Consider the following 18,162-nt stretch of genomic DNA (forward strand, 5'->3'; position numbering starts at 1 on the left):
GTATCCACACACATAATGTAGTGCCTGGCACAAAATAGTTTCTCAATAAATGTTTCATGGATGAATGAATAAATAGAAGAAGATAGAAGCAATAGAATAGAGTAGAATAGATCCTATTAGGTCTTGGTGCTAAGCTAAATGCTGCAGGAAACTCAAAGAGTAACTCTTGAATTTAGTCTCTAAGATATTTACTTTTTAAGGGCTGTTAAAACACTGCTGCCCCAGGAAGACATGAATAGAGATTTTTCCAAAGAAGACTTCCAGACGGCCAACAGACACGTGGAAAGATGCTCGGCATCATTCACCATCAGGGAAATGCAAATCAAAACCACAATGAGAGATCATCTCACACCAGTCAGAATGGCTAAAATCAACAACACAAGAAAGAGCAGGTGTTGGCAAAGGATGTGGAGAAAGAGGAACCCTCTTGCACTGTTGGTGGGAATGCAAACTGGTGCAGCCACTCTGGAAAACAGTTTGGAGTTTCCTCAAAAATTTAAAAATAGAGCTACCCTATGATCTAGCAATTACACTACTGGGTCTTTACCCAAAGAACACAAAAATACTAATTCCAAGGGATACATGCACCCCAATGTTTATAGCAGCATTATTCACAATAGCCAAATTATGGAAACAACCCGAGTGACCATTATATGTCATATATATATATATATATATATATATATATATATATATATATATATATGAATATATATGAATCATCATATATCATGTATATATATATGAATCATATATATATATGAATCTCACATCTTCTTTATCCATTTTTTAGGGCTGAGTAATACATATACCTTCCCTCTTGCCTCAGAGAATAAATTTTGGGCATTGCATTTCTTCCCTATGCCTCCCTTGAGAGAAAACTGAGCAGCTAAACTGTACTGCATGACAGTAAACATCTAAGACCCCCCCAAATATAAATCCTTATTATTATTTCAAGAATTATATGTATACACTTTTTACTATATGGATATTTTTGAAAATATTTAAAGCCTGCCCAAACATAGCAACAACCTCGGTGCCTTTGCACATTGTTATAAACTACATGTTGTCTCACATACAATCCACTATCATTAACCCTGTGCTAAAGATGGGAAGACTGAGGCTCATCTCAGCCACGGGAGCTAAGCAGGGTAGTGCAATCAGTAAATGGTACAACTGGTACTCAGGCCCGACTAGGTCCTGTGTATGCAGGGACAAGAGGGAACTCTTCATGATAGATTATGAAGCCCATGCTAGCTTTGGGCTTGGTAGAGATACCCATTTTAATTTTATATTCCCTTTCTCATAGATTTAATGGTTCTCCCTCGCTCTTCATTTATCTGGACCCCACTGTCATTGGAGGTTCTATTAAAGTTTTTCATCCTCCGGCAGACTTCTTGAATATGTCAAGCCAAATGATGATAGCGCCCCCCCCCGGACTCTGTTGTTAGGCCATCAGCTTTGCATCTTTGGCTTAGGACTTTGCAAATACTACATTACATACGTAGCTAACTTTTGATTTACATGCTAGAACTTTAGCTTAATAATAAAACCACAGAATATTAGACCTGGGAGTCCCCTTTCTCTGAGTTCACAGACTTCCTCTCTCTCCATCACTCCTGAGCTGTGTGTCTGTCTGCATGTTATTTAACTTCTCTGTGCTTCAGCTCCTCATTTTTAAAAATGGGAACAAATACTATCCTCTCAGAGGAGGCAATAAGTTAATACATGTACAGCATCTGGGAGTTTTGAGTAACTGCTAACTATTTTCTTAGGCCAACATTTAAAGACATAGAATCCACTCTGCGGATGAAGCTGAATTGAGGAAGGAAGGTGCTGGCATTCTGTTTTGCCCGCCTGATTTGTGGGCACCCCTCACTCCACCAGAATCCCTTGAGCTCATTAGATCACCCAACATTTTTTGTGGACTAAAAAACAAAGGCCTGGAGAGGCGAAGTGACTTGTCTAATTGCACACGACCAGTAACTGTCAGGGAGATCTGGCCTTGGGCCTGTGTTCTTCTCACTTACACCAAACATGACCATGTCTGACTGTCGGTTATCTTCATGTGTTCCTTTTATGTAGTCCTCCTCTGCCCCACAGCCAAAAGCTTTACATGGCTTTATTCATTCACTGAGGATATAAATATGACTAAGACCAGTCCCAGCATTTATGGAACTCATACTTTGGTGGGGAGAGGAGAGAAACATAACAGATAATTATAGAAGAGAATTAATTTAATGATAAAGGTATGCAGAGGGAACACAGATGAGAAATAATTAATCCCGTGTTGGGCAGAATGTGAAGGATGAGTAAAGAGGTAACAAGGCAGATTGAGCAGTTGCAGGGTTGGGAGCCTTCACGGTAAAAGACACCGCTTGGGCAAACACACAGGGGCAGGGAATAGCATGACATCTATGAGGAACTGCAATTTCCTTTTCCTGCTAGAGCGTCGAATCCAAGACAGGAAGAGAGGGAGACACACTGGAGAGAAAGTCAGGGGTGGCATACTGGGGGAGGGTCAGCAAGAGGAGTCCCGTATGCCATGTTGGAACACCTGGAGATTGATGTTGGTTTCCAGAACTACATACTTTAAAGTTGAGAGGGTTGTGTTTGCAGAAAAAAAGAAAAACGACCCATGGTTTTGAAAAAGCATTAAAATGGAGCATTACCAAACATATGTTGGTATCTTCTGAAGTGATGGAAAAGGGAACATTCTCTCCAACATTAGGCCAGCACAGAAGTGCTGAGAGTCAACAAAAATAGAGACATTGACCAATCGCTCTGCGTGTTGCTGTGGTACAGATCCACTTTGATAAATGGAGTTTCCGCCGTGAGGAGAGTTACCAAATACTGTTCCAAGCGACCTTAGTTAGCAACACTTGTGCTCCGTTTCTAAGACCAAGTTTTTCAAATCAGATAAGGTGAAAATCCTATAGAGCTTGATAACAGACAATTAATAGATGCACTGAACTCTGACCAGATAGGGGCACGGACAGCTTAAGATACACCCTCCCTGTGGCCCGCAGGACCTTCCCAGGGAGGCAGGGAGCCGGGAGTGTAAGGGCAGAGACAGAAAGGACCAGCACGGCTGAGGCAAGGAGTCCTGGCAGCTAAAGTCTATTTATTAGTGTCTCCGCTCCTCCCCTGCTGTTATATTAATATAACGAATTGTTCACAGGTGCGTCAAATGAGGTTTAGACGATCGCTGGGAGCTTTGTTACCCAAACAGGCCAAATTAGGAAGAGCAGATGCGTCAGGCAAAGTACAGCCCCTCCGCAGAGGTACAAAGCTTGACTTAATGAAGGTCGGCGCTCACATTTGGCCTTTAAGGCCTTCACAGCAGTGGGATTCAGCCCCCTGTTCATCTCCTGCTTGCCAAGAAGTATTCTCTACCTTCTCTTTTGTGGGGATAGGACAGATGGGGTGAGTGTCCCAAGGAAATCGTCTTCTCCTTCCAAATAATAATGAGAATAAGAAAAACTGATGGCCACATATACTGGGCCTTACTGTAAGGGCGTGCAGGTTTTCCCCTCAACAAGAAGGTTCCAGAACAAAGGAGTGAATGAGCACTGGCATCATGCTGTGTCATGCTCCCCACACAGTGTGCCCTGCGTGGGCCGCACACCCTGGAGGCAGGAGCACCTTTTTCTAACTGGCCCAAAGGTACCATCTGTTCAAGGACCAGTGCACTCAAGCCTTTGTGCAGCTTTTCAGAGGGAGCATTTTTTTTTTTCACAAAGGTGGCAAATAAGCCAGCAGCAGCCCCCCAAATATTATCTGTATCCCCAACAACAACCCTGTACGGTGGGCATAGTGTTAGGATCCCTGTTTTACAGATTAGGAAACTGAGTGCCAGAAAGATTAAGCAATACGGTGAGAGTTATACATGGCAGAGCAAGGATTTGATCCAAAGAAAGTTCCTATTTCCTGCTGCCTTAAACTACAATAAACGCATTTTCTTTTTCTTCATCTCTCGCTCCAGAAAGAGGGATGAGGAAAGAGAGGGACTCCTTCAGCACAGTGGTGTAAGAAGGGCTCTGTAGTCAAGAGATCGAAGTTTGATCTTCTGTATGAAGGTCGCTTGGAGTCCTGGAGCCAACGACTCCTCTGAATTTCCGTTTCTTCCTGTAAAATGAGAATTGCACTAGACGGCTGATCTCCACGGTCTCTTCTGTTTAATGTCCAAGAAGTCCAACGACCTTTTCCTTTCATTCATTTTTTTTTTCCTGTAAGCGAATATTAAGAATACATAGACTCCATATATTCTGGGGGGCAATCTGGCAGCACATACCAAAGCCATAAAAATAATCATGTGCATAATTATGCACAATGATTACAATTATGGAGACTATCCCAAGGAAATTATAAAAAAGAAGAGCTCTGAGTATGAAGTCGTGGCATTTGCTCATCGTGACAAACAGCCAATACCTAAATGTCCCACAGGAGGAGAATGGATTTATAAATTTTAGAGTGTATGTGGAATGGGATTGAGTGACCAAATAACATACCAAGTGTGATACCTCTCCAAGCAGAAACATGCATATGTCTTTATGAAATAAAATTGAGTGGAAAATAGATAATTTGAATTTGTACATAAACTATATGATAGGCATAAAAATGTTTGCAGATTGAAAGAGAATACAATATAAAATAGTTTATTTTGGTAATGGGTTTATGAGTACTTCACAAAAATTAATTTTATAATGTTTAAATGTCACTATCACTTTGGGCAATTAAAGGTACTTCATCAAAACTTTTTGACTTCTGTATTTCTCTTGTGATTATAAAATTGATACTCATTACATAAAATTTGGAAGTTCAAAAAAGTATAAAGAAATGGAGAAACATTCAAACTGCACTCATCAAAGGAAACCCACTTTTTAAAAAAGATTTATTTATGCATCTTAGAGAGAAAGAGAGAGAACACAAGCTGGGGAAGAGCAGAGGGAGAGGAAGAGAATCCCAAGAAGACTATTCGCTGAGCGTGGAGCCCAACATGGGGCTCAATCTCACGACCCAGAGTTCATGACCTGAGCCAAAGCCAGGTCGGACACTTAACCGACTGAGCCACCCAGGCATCCCAGAGGCAACCTATTTTAAGAGTTTGGGTTTTTTTCTAGTTTTTTTAAGCATCGATTTTGGTTTTCCTCTGCATAAGTAGATCATTCTCTCTCTGTAAATCTGAATCATGTTTTCCTTTTAATATTATTTTACTTTATTTTCTATTTTACCATGTCATTAATAAAGGTTTATAAACACATAATACATTATTTAGTCCACCAGTTATTTCTAACTCTGTTATTTAGATTATTTCCAATATTTTGCTTAATAATCCTGAAATGCTTTGTAGAGTTAACAAATCACTGTCCAAATTTTAGATCATTTGCTTATGATAGAATCCCAGAAAGGGAAAATAAGGGGCTCTTCTTTTAAACCCAAGCTTCTAATTCCTGTACCTTATATTCCATGTATTTTGAAGTCAATAAGGGTCAATAATTCATCTTCAAGGAATTTCCTTTAATCGTGGTACATAGTGACATATTATTTGAGCTCTTGCACATCTTCCTTTTGCCTTTACATGTTAAGATAGCTCAGCATAAAAATCTTGGATTGCAGCTTTTTATTCTTAGAACTCGGTGGGCTTTCCCTTCATTGTCCTCTGACTTGAAGTATTAAAGAGAAGTCTGAAGCTAACCTGTAGGGGGTCATCTTGAAGGAAATTGGCGTTCTCTGCTTGCTCAGGGAATGCTTATGAGTTTTAAATTTACTATTTAAAATTATACTCTGTATCATTTGATCTAGCAATTTAAGTTTGTCAATTTGCCTCATAGGAATAAACAGAAATGTGGTTGTTTGTAGTAAAGTTTCTAATACAGTTATGTCTCTAATCATGAACATTTAAACTGATTTAAGTGACCAACAGGAAAGCATTAGTTAAATAACTCATGATATTATGGGCTACTATAAAAATATTTTATAACATGTAAGGGCACTAGAAAATATGTGTGACACATTGTTAATTGAAAAAAAAAGCTACAAAACTATGTGTAGTCTGCACACATATATGCTATATATAAATGTATGTAAATAGACTTCTATATGAAATACCTCACTGGAAGGAGAATGCGCACACACACACACACACACACACAAACACCAAAATATTTACCATGATTTATCAGTGAAACAGTGCAAACCACCATTCTTTCCAGGTTCTACATAGGTGTGATTCTGTTGTTAACTGATTTTACCTAAAATATAGCAAGCTTTTCTAATTTATGGGCTCAAATTGGTTGTCATTTTGCTTTTTGTTTTGCTCTCAGCAAAGTTTTTCTCAGTTAACTCTTTGATTATTCTGTTTTAATTCTCCTTTGCTCCTCAGTCCATCCTATAAGATTGGAATTCTCTTTACTGTCTTCCATCTCTACTATCTTTTAATTATTTTTATCTGTTTTTGTCCTTTTTCTCCTTTGAGAGTTTTCCAAATCTGTCCTCTTCATCATAAATCCCATTTTCTCTCCGTATCTTTCTGTTCTTCACTACTTCTGTACAAGCTCTAATTTTGTTAATGTTTTTAGTTTACTTCCATCCTTCTTTCTTGTGGCTTTTGGTTCTGGTTTCCTGGAAATCACACCTTCTTGCACGCATTGAGGGATGCCGAATAGATTTCCGAAATTATTTCTTCTGGAATTCCTGCAGTAGATAATTTTCAGAAGTCTTCGGAATACACAATTCCCTTTTCCTTATTCTATAGCACTTGTTTCTTCACAGTCCCCATGTTGATTTTGTTGTTTTCCATATACTCATCCTTTAACAGGACAGATCTATTCAGACCTAGTGTGTGCCAACAAATGTGGTGTGTGGATTGCCCTTGACCCCAATTGCTGTCCACTGACAGGCTGGCCGGATTTCCTTAACAGATCTATGGCAGATGGCAGCTTGATTCTTAGAGTTCTTACCACAGTCCTTGTGTCTACCACACATTTGTTTCGTGCTGAACTGAGACAGGCTCTTTCCTCTCTTCCCTCCTCTCAAAGATCCCTGACGCTCTCATCAGATGCAGTGTATGTGAACAACAGTGTTCAGGATTCCTTGTGTCCTCCTCTGTCTTCTCTGGCAATTCACAGTTTTAGCTGTGGAAGTCGTACCTCCTCAGATTCATTGCACTACCATTAACATCGTCTTCCCGATTTCTTTTTGTTTGTTTGTCTTTTAAAATCTGGCAATTGTAGTTTAGAGTGGTTATGAAAAGAGAATGCTAATATGGAAAGTTGGGAAGGGCACTCTGGGTTTGACTTTTCTCATTTAGGAGAAGGTTGTCTGCCCTGTTTTCAAGTTGAAACAGATCTAACTTTCAGAATAGAGATAGCTGGGAAGGGCTAAATCACATCCTTTTTAGGATCAGATGATACAGTTGGAACATTGATTGCATTTTCAAACCGTTCAATGCTTGTCATGAATGAGCAATTCTTGAATAATGTGTCACTATCTTGACAGTGGTTATTGATGTGCTTTTATGAGTTTTTGGATTTTCTGTCTTATTTGGAGGTTTGAGAGAAGATTTCTCCAACTACTTTTCTAATACTATTTTTAAACCAGAGGCTTCTGATTATTGAAATTTATGTAATAACTTTGTTTTAATATTAAGCATATGTGCAAATGTATTATGGCATTTTTATTTTAACTTTATGATTTGGATTCTAATACAGCATCCATTTCTGGTGGTCAGATATCTCAAAGCCACTAACATCTGTAATTTTCAAATTATAAGTGATTTGATTTCTATGTCCGTCTTGGACTCTGCTAATAGTGAGAGATGCTGTGTTTTTTTCAGTAATGCTTAGCAATTTATTCATTGCAAACTGAGTAGTTATTAGCAGATTTGACTGCCTTATATGAGAAACTGTTGAAGGAACTGAATGTTTATCTTAGAAAAGAAAAAAACAAAGAAACCCTTGCGAGCTTTCAAATCTTTCAGTATTTGAAATGCTGCTGTGCGTAAGAGAACAGCTTACTTTTATAATTCTAGGAAACAGAACTAGTGACAATAGGTGGATATTATAGGGAAACAAGTTTTAATATCAGGTTGTAAGTTCCCTAAGACACTGTTTGCTTTTGTTTATTGTATCCACAACATCAAACATAATGCCTTGACCACAACAGGTGTTCAATAAATGTTTATCGAGTAAATGTTGTTAATCATTCTAAAAACGTTTTTTTACTAACAACTTCAGGCAAAGAATGGAACATCATTTGACAGTGATGCTCTGTAAGGAATTCCAAACTGGGGAAGACAGATGTACTGAGTCAACCTAAGGTTTCTTCCAGCTCTGAGTTCTGTGAGTCTGGGTCCCAGCTGCATGTTAGAATAAAAGGTATTTTCTCTTAATACCATATTTAACAGGATTGTAAATGGTGTGGGATGGTGGAGCAGAGTCCAGGCCCCACTTTTTAGTCCCAGCTTAGGTGGCTGTGTCATCTTGGGTCAATCACCTTTTGGTGCTGGAGAAACCATGTCCCCTGCAGTAGCTTAGGTCTTCATCATGTTGCCTTGATGATAAACACTGGTCGGCTAGGTGGTTTTGCACTTACAGACATCCTTCTCTAATCCATGTTCCGCATGGGGTTTGAAGGACCTTTGCAAAACCTACTCTTGCCATACCATTTCTCTCTTTGAAACTTTCCCCCATAGCCTAAAGATAAAGTCCAGACTCTCATGTAATGACGAAGAAACGAGACTCTAGAATCAGATTCCATGCACTTAGATTTTGTTGCTGTTAATTCCCAGCTATGTGGCCTTGGATAGCCAAGTGTACCTCAATTTCCTTATCAGATAGACGGAAGCATCTGATATATATACACAGTAGAATCTGGCTGCTCCATGAGCTTATCCATCCCTTCCTATCCAATCTTATCACTGCTATCCCCTAGAAACTGCTTGTGGTTTCTTGCACATACCAAACAGTGGCCCTTATGTTAGAACATGCTTTTTCCTTGACCTGAAATCTCCTTGGGTCTTCCTCTGGATTATGATCCCCCTTCATCTTTCAAGACCCAGCTCTGCATCTTCTCCTTCTTCCCTAATTGTCCTCCCCTACTAGATGATGCTGTCCTCTCTCCTTTGTATCAATTAATGTTCTTTTCACATATCTTTATTAAAGCACTTGCAATATAATATTGGCATAATTTGATTACATTCTTCTTCTTTTACCAAACTGACCTCTTTGAAGATAGAGAATTTTTTATTTATTCATTTTAGAATTCCCAGTGTTCAACTTCATTCTTAGTGCATGGTAGGCATACAGTAAAGGTTTGTTAAATGAGTAAAAGGATGAACAGAGGGGTGCCTGGGTGGCTCAGTCAGTTAAGTGCCTGACTTTTGATCTCAGCTCAGGTTTTGATGTCAGGGTCGCGAATTCAAGCCCCGCACTGGAAAAAAAAAAAAAATAAGAAAGAAAGAAAGAAAAGAATTTAAAATTAAAAATTTAAGAAAGTGAACAGAATATCATATTCTGGAATCTCTAGCCATAAAAGTGAGTTTTCTTCCCGTCTACATAGCTATCTATCATCCTCAGCCCATTATCCTGTAGGTTTGTGAGAGTTATCTCATTCCCCTTATAACTACTTCCAAGACAGTTGGGAATTAACCCTGTGACTATAAAATGGGAAAGAACAGGAGCCACATTTGCTATCAGTCAACTAAGGGTCCAGAGAATAGCAGTCAAGACTGGGTATAGTGAACCTGGCCCACAAGCATCTCACGAGAAGTTCGCAGTAAGCAGTGTAACTGGTTCGTAGGTGTTCTCTCTCGTGGGCTGCAAGAGAGACTCGTTCTCTGCAAATCTGGGAGGAGCTGCTTTAGCAATGATTTAAGAACCAGTAGAGTTAAAAAAAGATGATCCCTACCAAAAGACACCACTTCCTAAACTAATCAGTAAGATTTTGTTTTTCTACTTCGGTGTGTTTGGAAAAGTCAGTCATGTCTGCCAAAGGTAGCTATAACTGGTTTTTATGAGATAAGCTAAAAATACATACAATAGCACATAATGCACTTACATCTTAGGTTGTAATTAATGCAAATTATGCAAGATTCGTATACAATGTGATTAGACTTCTCTAGTACATAATTTATGGTTGAATTAACAAAGAAGCTGATTAAATGAGAAAATTGATTTCTGTCTCTTTTTTTTTGCGGGGGGGTTATGTTTTTTGTAGGAACATGTCTGAAGACTCAAAGAAATTAGATTACAAAGTTGGAGGTATGGTTCAAGGTATTCATTCCATTCTCTGACCTTCTCACAGAGCAGCAAGCCTACCAAGCTACAATATACCTTCTGATAATATACCACAGGGCAAGTTTCAGTAAAACAACATGAGGCTTTTGTAGCTCCGAAGTGTAAACACATGGGTGATTCACTGACAAAACAGATTTCTTTCCATGGCTTACTGGCCAGGAGCATTTTCGTGAGTCCTATTCAAAAGTATTCTGGCAAAGTTTCTCAGATATAAATACAGAAATTTTGTATATGGTTAAACTGTTTCCTTGCTTGTAATTCAAGTGATGGAACTGAATATGAACTCTGAAATAAAAAATAATCGAAAATCTTTCTCATTTCTTAGAAGAATACACCCTGTAAACTAATGATCACTATTCATAGATAGAACTTTCATCTCCTAGACAATAAGACACTTGATGGCCCAGGCCTGGGTCTTCTTAGCTTCTCTCCCTTCTCTCTAACTCCTTCTCAGGCAATCAAGTCCCAATTTCTACCAGTTTACTTTTTCTTCTACAATATTCATTTCCTTCCTCCCTTCCTCCATCCCACTCCTCCCTTCCTTCCTTCCTTCCTTCCTTCCTTCCTTCCTTCCTTCCTTCTTTCCCTCCCTCCCTCCCTCCCTCCCTCCCTCCGTCCCTCCCTCCCTCCCTCCCTTTCCCTCTCCCATGTTTATTGAATACCTACTGTGGGCCAGGCATTGAAAATACACTGATGCAGGCAACAGGCAAGATATGGTGTCTGTTTACAAGTATATTTTGTACTTTCTTCAGAAGAGCACTGAAATGGTCACATCGTACCTGATAAAGCCTGGGACATAGGATAGTAAGAGCCTAAGAGCAGAAAGAGGACTGGCTAGATGGGGTAGGTACATAGATTTAAACTTTTTTTTTTTTTTAAAGATTTTATTTATTTATTCGACAGGATAGAGACAGCCAGCGAGAGAGGGAACACAAGCAGGGGGAGTGGGAGAGGAAGAAGCAGGCTCCTAGCGGAGGAGCCTGATGTGGGGCTCGATCCCATAACACCGGGATCACGCCCTGAGCCGAAGGCAGACGCTTAACTGCTGTGCCACCCAGGCACCCCTAGATTTAAACTTTCTTAACATTGTAGGAGTTGTACATGTCTGAAATGCTCATGGACATGAGCAAGCGAAGTCAGGGGAGGTTGTGCCTGCTGGGCTCACGGAGGAAGGTGGCGTTGGTCTGCAAACATAGCTCCAACACTCGGAAGCTGGGTAACTTGATGCCGGTGGCTTAACTTTCTTCAGTTTCCTCATGCCTAGAAAAAGGCAGTAGTGCCTACCTTGTAGGGCTGTTGAAAGGATTCTGAGGAATTATGAATGTGCTTGATCCAACATAAAGGCCTGGGAAATGTTCAGTCCTGACCCACTTCCTGACCCACTTTCTCTTTCTTTTTTCTGCAAGTTGACGGCATCTTTCCAAATGAGGGAAACACTTATTCAGATTTCTTCTATTGACAGTAAAGCCTGTGCTGGCTCCTGTCAGCTTGATATTATAGCCAGGAGTAATCGAATTAGGGGCTTCATGGGAATGGCATTTCAAAAACAAACACTCAGAAAATTCTTTCTTCAAATATCCCCCACATTCTGTTTGCTAAACATGGATTATTCTGGCACTTGATAGTCTGATTCAATTACAGATTTAAAGTCTTCACATCTAGGATGGTGATGTCTTTAGGAGGCAAGAGTTTGGGGTGAAGGAGTAGAATTGTGACCTCAATGAAATGTTCATGTCCTGGGAGCAATCATGCTATTTAGAAGGAGCAGTGGTTTTAGAGCCAGAAAGACCAGAGTTTGAAATCTTATTTCTCCACAAGTGGCATTGTGCTGCAAACAATATTCCACTCTCTGAGTTATCAGTAAGGATTAGACTGATGGATGGGAGAATCCTAGAGAGTAGATACTACTTTTTTCTCCTCCTTGTTTGGGACCCTTAAATTTGGCGGTTGAGCCTCTTCTCCCTTCCTCGGCAAGGTCCTGGTATGATACAATCTCCATTCACAAAACCTGCATATCCTCAAATATTCTGCTACATTGTCATGTGAGTAATTCACAAGCATGACTCTTTGCATTTTTAGAAGCTAGGACACCCTTCTATAAATCAGAGTGAGGCTCCAGTGCTGGAATTTTAGCATTGTCAATAGATGAGAAAAGGATGTTGGCTAAGCCAAGACCCTCCAGGTATTCCCAGAAGCCCCCACTGGGGCGGTCTTCTTCTACTCATAAGGGTGTGGTTAAGAGCACAGAGTCAGGGGTTTAAATCCTGGGGCTCTTACTTACTCACTGCATAGTTTTGAACTAGTTAGTTGATTTCTCTGTGCCATAAATGCATCATCTATAAAATGGAAAGAATAGTTAACTGTGAGAAATGCTTTATGGGGCTGCTGTCATGATCAAATGAGTTAGTATTTAAAATATTAAGGCACCCCTGGGTGGCTCAGGTCATTATCTCAGGGTCATGAATTCGAGCCCCACATCATACTCCACGCTGAGCTTGGGGCCTGCTTAAGATTCTCTCTCTCTCTCCCTCTGCCCCTCCCTCCACTCTCTCTCCCTCTGTTTTAAAATAAAATAAGTAATGAATCATGGGACTTTACATCAAAAACTAGGGAAATAAAAAAATAAAAATAAAATAAAATATTTAGAACAGTGCTTGATGAATAGTATGATTATTGTTACCCATAGCCATTGTGATACACTAGAAGGAGCATAGGACCTAAAGCCAAAGTGTGGATCAAATCTGGAACCTTTACTTACAAGCTGTCTGACCCCGACTGAATTATAGAAATTCTCTGACTGTGTGGTTCCTTATATGAAAAATGGGGATAATAACTGCTGCCTCATCTACTGGAAAGAGTTATAGCCTGGTGTGCAGACCTGGTTGTAGGCACCACCTCGGCCTACAGAGGAGTTTACTGACTAAACCAATGCCTATGAGATCAAAGTAGAAATATACACAGTTGCCTCAAAGTGAAAGAATCACGGGGAGCCTGGGTGGCTCCGTCGGTTAAGCATCGGACTCTTGGTTTCAGCTCAGGTCATGATCTCAGGGTTCTGGGATGGACCGCCACTCTTGGGCTTTGCGCTTAGTGGGGAGTCGGCTTGAGATTCTCTCCCTCTGCCCCTCCCCCCACTGTCACTCTCTCTCAAATAAATAAATAAATAAATAAATCTTTAAAGCAAAAGAATCACCCTCCTACACCAGAACAAAGCTGAAATGACACCTTACTAAGCCAAGGGTGGGGATTAGTTACAGAAAGACACTAAAGAGAGACATGAGGATAAGATCCATGGTGCTCATCTAAGCATTTATTTACCAGGAAGGGAACAGGACCTGGCTCAAGGGCCACCAGCCACCCCTCTACCCCAATGCTGGCTCCATCCCTAGAAGGGGGATGGAGGGTTCCAGTTGTTTTCATCACTTACCACCTGGATGGCTTCTGGCAAGTTCGTTCATCTCTCTGAGCTTCTGCTTTCTCATCTTGAAAATCAAACAACCTTCTGATAACTTCACTGTCCCCGAACAAAATGCCTTGCTTATGCTCATCTGATAGTTACCACCCCCTGGTAGTTCTGTTTCCCACCACAAAATCTTCAGCTGGAATTCAAAGTGTCTTCCTCAGCCTCTCATGAGGTTTGTTGCTGTGAGTCGGTATTCCCCTGCTGAATCACTTCTCAGGTATGACAAGATTTATTTTACAACTCAAAGTCTCAGGGTCAAATGTTAGCTTAGGATGTAAAATGTTACCAACATAAATGCTACTTCATGAGGCCTATAGGCAGCCAGGACACCTTTTCTTTGGACGGTGACACAGAAGAACGTGCCATCTTTTAAACATCTACAGGTGCCTCCGAGAGTCACATGCAATAATGGGAAAAGGGCTGTGTAAACTATAAAGCACTTCATACGTACAAAGTGGGGCACAGTTTTGAAGGAAGGGATATTGCTAGGGCCTCCACTTCAGGATACAGAATAGCCTGAGTATTCTATATATGATAAATGCCAAAGTAAAGTGACAGCTTAGGAAGAATTCCTGTTGACAATTCCACCATTCCCCCCACCCTGAGAATTTGGCCAAAAAAGGGGGGGTGTAGAAAGAGAAAGAGAGAAACCCTCATTTTTAATATCAAATCCTCCCTGCTGATTCTGTGAAGGCCTGGAAACAGCAGGTAACAATGTGTAAGTGACTTTGAATTAAGACTGAACTCACTGTGTCCTTCGCTTCTCCCTCAAATGTGGAATGATTTCCTAAGAATTTAATTATCTAAGAACACAGCATCAAAGCTGTTAGACCCTTGTTAGTGTTAATTCAAACTTAATGTGCATGAGATTTAGAGATCTTGGATACTAGGAAAATGATTTCAATTTAAATAGCCCTCTTTGTCCTACACATCACAAAACATCTTTTAACATAGTTTTTTTTTTTTAATAGAATACTATAACCCAGGTCTCTCCCACTAAAAAAGATTCTCACTACGAAGAAATCAGATGCTCTGCAAATCAGCAGGATGTGGTAGAAAGAACACAGATGGGCTTTGGTGCCTTAGAAACCAAGTTCAAATCTTAGAGGTTCACCTTTTTCAATGTGTCTGTGGGCAGAAGCTTAACTTCTTTGAACCTCAGTAAATTAACCTCTCAGCAAGGACTGGGAGCAGACAAGAGGGCATGTGGGAGAGCTACCAAAATGCAGTGAAGGCAGAGGCATGTCTGGAAGCTGGTGGTCCTGGTCGAGTCTGGGGTCTCGAATTAGCTGAGCCATCTAAGGCCAGGAGGGGACTTGTAATGATTGTTGGCCTGAGGACTCGATGAGTCCATTGGGTTTCATGACCCACAATTAAATCACGGCTAGTATAAAACGAAACAATATCTCCTTTAAAAAACATAAAAAGCATTATGGTATTTTAAGTGAGTCATGTATCTCTTATGTTAACTGTGGGACAATTGGGCAACAGAAACCAGGCAGTCCTCCCAGAATATAGTTATTTCAAAGGTGTGAGATAAGCCCTATGACATAATAATTCCTTTGAAAGGCATAAAGGAATTCTCAGTTATTATAATCTGAAAACATGGCTTCAGGTAAATTAAAGTTCGTTATTTTGAAGTCTGAGAGTAGAACTTTATTATTGGACCAACAAAGATTTATGGATGTATAATTACTTTTAAATCAGTGCCCCTGCTTACACTTGTTTCATTCATCTTTTGGAGGTAATTTGAGGTATCCAGTGCAGTGTAACAGTGTTCCTGCCTTAGTAACACCTTACATGTGTATAGCCTATGATCAATATTACCTTCCCAATAAATTTATGAGATATTAGGATAGACTATGTTACCCCCTTTTAATAAACAAGTAATTTAAATTCCAGAGAGATTAGGGGCCTTTTTCAGAACCCAAAGTGAAGTGGTTGAGCCCAAACAAGAATCTAGAACTTAGTATTCTTTTCATCAAATATCTATCTATCTATCTATCTATCTATCTATCTATCTATCTATCTCAAAGGACTCACCATAAGCTAAATTATTAGGTAGGTAATTTCTCCCCCTTGTAACACCAGGTTTCTCTCTGCTGTGATTCCCCTGATTCAAAACCTACTCTATCTTCCTCTTTACCTCATCTCCATCAAGAGCTGTATTCACAAAATAATATCCAATGTCAGTCATTTCCACTTGAGTATGAATTTAACCCAGTGTGGCCTCTTTCCTTACTTGTTTGCATTTCAGTCATTCTCTTTCAGCTGAATAATCACAAACATGTTTCTCTCCCTTTTTTAAAGTTATTTATTTATTTATTTATTTATTTATTTATTTATTTGACAGAGAGAGAGAGAGAACACAAGCAGGGGGAGTGGCAGAAGGAGAGGGAGAAGCAGACTCCCCGCCAAGCAGGGAGCCCAGCATGGGGCTTGATCCCAGGACACTGGGATCATGACCTGACCCGAAGGCAGATGCTTAACTGACTGAGCCACCCAGGTGCCCCACAAACATGTTTCTCTTATTGAAAGAATTTCAGGAGTATAAGGAGCTTTAACAGTTTGTGTTTAGGGACCTCTACTAGAAGCGCCTAGTGAAACACTGCCTGGGATAGATCCATGAACCTAGTGTATAAAATGTCTTTTACCACAGGATGGTAAGCTTCCTAAAGGAAGGGATCACGGCTGTCTAGTTGGCTTTTGTATTCTCAGTGGTTCTCTACAAAGCCTGTCATATATTTAACACTAAATAATTCTAGAATCAATAAAATCAACCTAACAGATACAGCAAGTCGTGTCAAATATATCACATTTTCATAAGCTGAGTAAAAAAAAAAGAGACACTCAATGACATGTTTGAAAAGAGTTTCACAGCCATCAGTCAGATTGAAAAAGAATCTCTTAAGGCACCTAAATAATCCACCCTCTGCCTGGGAGCCGTTTATGCAATCAGGTAAAGAAGGGGTTGGGGACTCCAGCTGACATGGTGGCAGTAGGGATTGCTCTTGCTCATGATTTTAATGTGATACTTGGTGTTCTTATACTGCCACAGGAAAGTAGAGTCCTGACTTAGGGTTCATGGCTGATCATTTTTCTTACCTGTACACATTGCTGCCTTGAAATGCAGGGTTATGTTGGGCTGTTAGAGGAGGACTTGTTATAACCGGGTGGTGGAGAGAGAGTTGTCCCCTCCCTCCTGAACCCACCAAGGCCTCTGGACCCCACATCAGACGGCAAAATGTTTATCCAAGACAAGGGGAGCTGCTGTTGCTCCGGAGGAATCAAAATCGTAGTCAGAGGTTGAGAAAAAGAAGTTCCTATGAAAAAATGAGCCTTCTGGACAGAAGTAGGAAAATAAGGACAGAATCAAAATTGGGAGCATCAAGTACATGACACTTAGTGATTTAGAACTGGGGTCAATAACAGTGGGAGGCCAATTCTTCATCAGTGTTTTCAATGTAGTGTGTGTGTGTGTTTGTATGTGTGTGTGTCTGAGGAGTTGGCTTGACAGCATGAAGGAATAAGACAGATCAAATCGTGTCCTGTATTGGTTTTGACTTTTTGCAACCAAGCCCTCAGAATGAATGGGAATACTCTGCACCTTGAGGGCAAGGATGATATCTATTTCTTAGACAGCAGTGTGTCTTTGTTGTGTCTAATAGATGCTCAGTAAATATCTGTTGAGTGAGTTAATTCATCAGAGGAGACAAATCCAGTGATTATTTTTTAATATAATTATACAACACTCAAATGTTATTATTTACAGGCTGGGTTATTTTGACTCTAACTCTTCAAGTTGCTGGAGGGTGTTTTTCATATAACTAGTTTATTGCCTCATGGAGAAAAGTAGTTGTGTCATTTCTTTAACTGGTTTGAGTTTTTTGTGTTTTGTATTTTTTTTTTTTTCAGAAAGAAAAAAAGTGGTATCAACCCCTGAATTCAAGGCACACTTCGTAAGTAGGTGCAGAAAAGTATGGCAATAACTAAGCACTGACAATAATTCATATATTCACCCGGGTGCACCTGTACACAATGGCTGGGACAGAGAGAGGGCTGTGTTTACAAACAATTGGCCAATTTAGGATTTGTCAAGAAAATACGTAATGGGTTGTCACTGGGGTAACTCAGGATACTGACCACAGACCTTCAGATTGACATCTTTACAGAAGTAATAGGAAATATCCTGGAATCCTCTTTGGTGTTTTTTGAACAAAGTGCTATATGGATATTTTTTGTTACTTATTTTCTTTCCTTGTTTTTTGCTTCCTAATTGGTGGTCTGTCTCATTCCTGAAGAGTATTAAGGAAGCAAGTTGAGCTATACATAGATTTTGCTTCAATCGTTGCTTCATTCAGAGAATGTAGAACAAACTTCCAAAAATGTAGATAAGTTCTT

The 18,162-nt window shown here is 39.9% G+C and overlaps 1 protein-coding gene across 2 annotated transcripts in view; it reads left to right on the plus strand.

Moving 5' to 3' along the window:
* The window catches only part of DAB1 (DAB adaptor protein 1), a 1,098,018-nt gene that overhangs the window by 673,422 nt on the left and 406,434 nt on the right, over positions 1–18,162 (plus strand). The window contains exon 7 of one of the 2 annotated variants that reach the window (XM_057310634.1): positions 17,677–17,720. The exons of the other annotated variant lie outside the window; for it this stretch is intronic. The gene's annotated coding sequence lies outside the window, so the exon portion shown is untranslated. The remainder of the gene's footprint in view (positions 1–17,676; positions 17,721–18,162) is intronic. 2 annotated transcript variants of the gene reach the window in all.

The sequence above is a fragment of the Ursus arctos genome, unplaced genomic scaffold (genome assembly GCF_023065955.2).
Source record: "Ursus arctos isolate Adak ecotype North America unplaced genomic scaffold, UrsArc2.0 scaffold_12, whole genome shotgun sequence".
Taxonomy (NCBI): Eukaryota; Metazoa; Chordata; class Mammalia; order Carnivora; family Ursidae; genus Ursus; species Ursus arctos.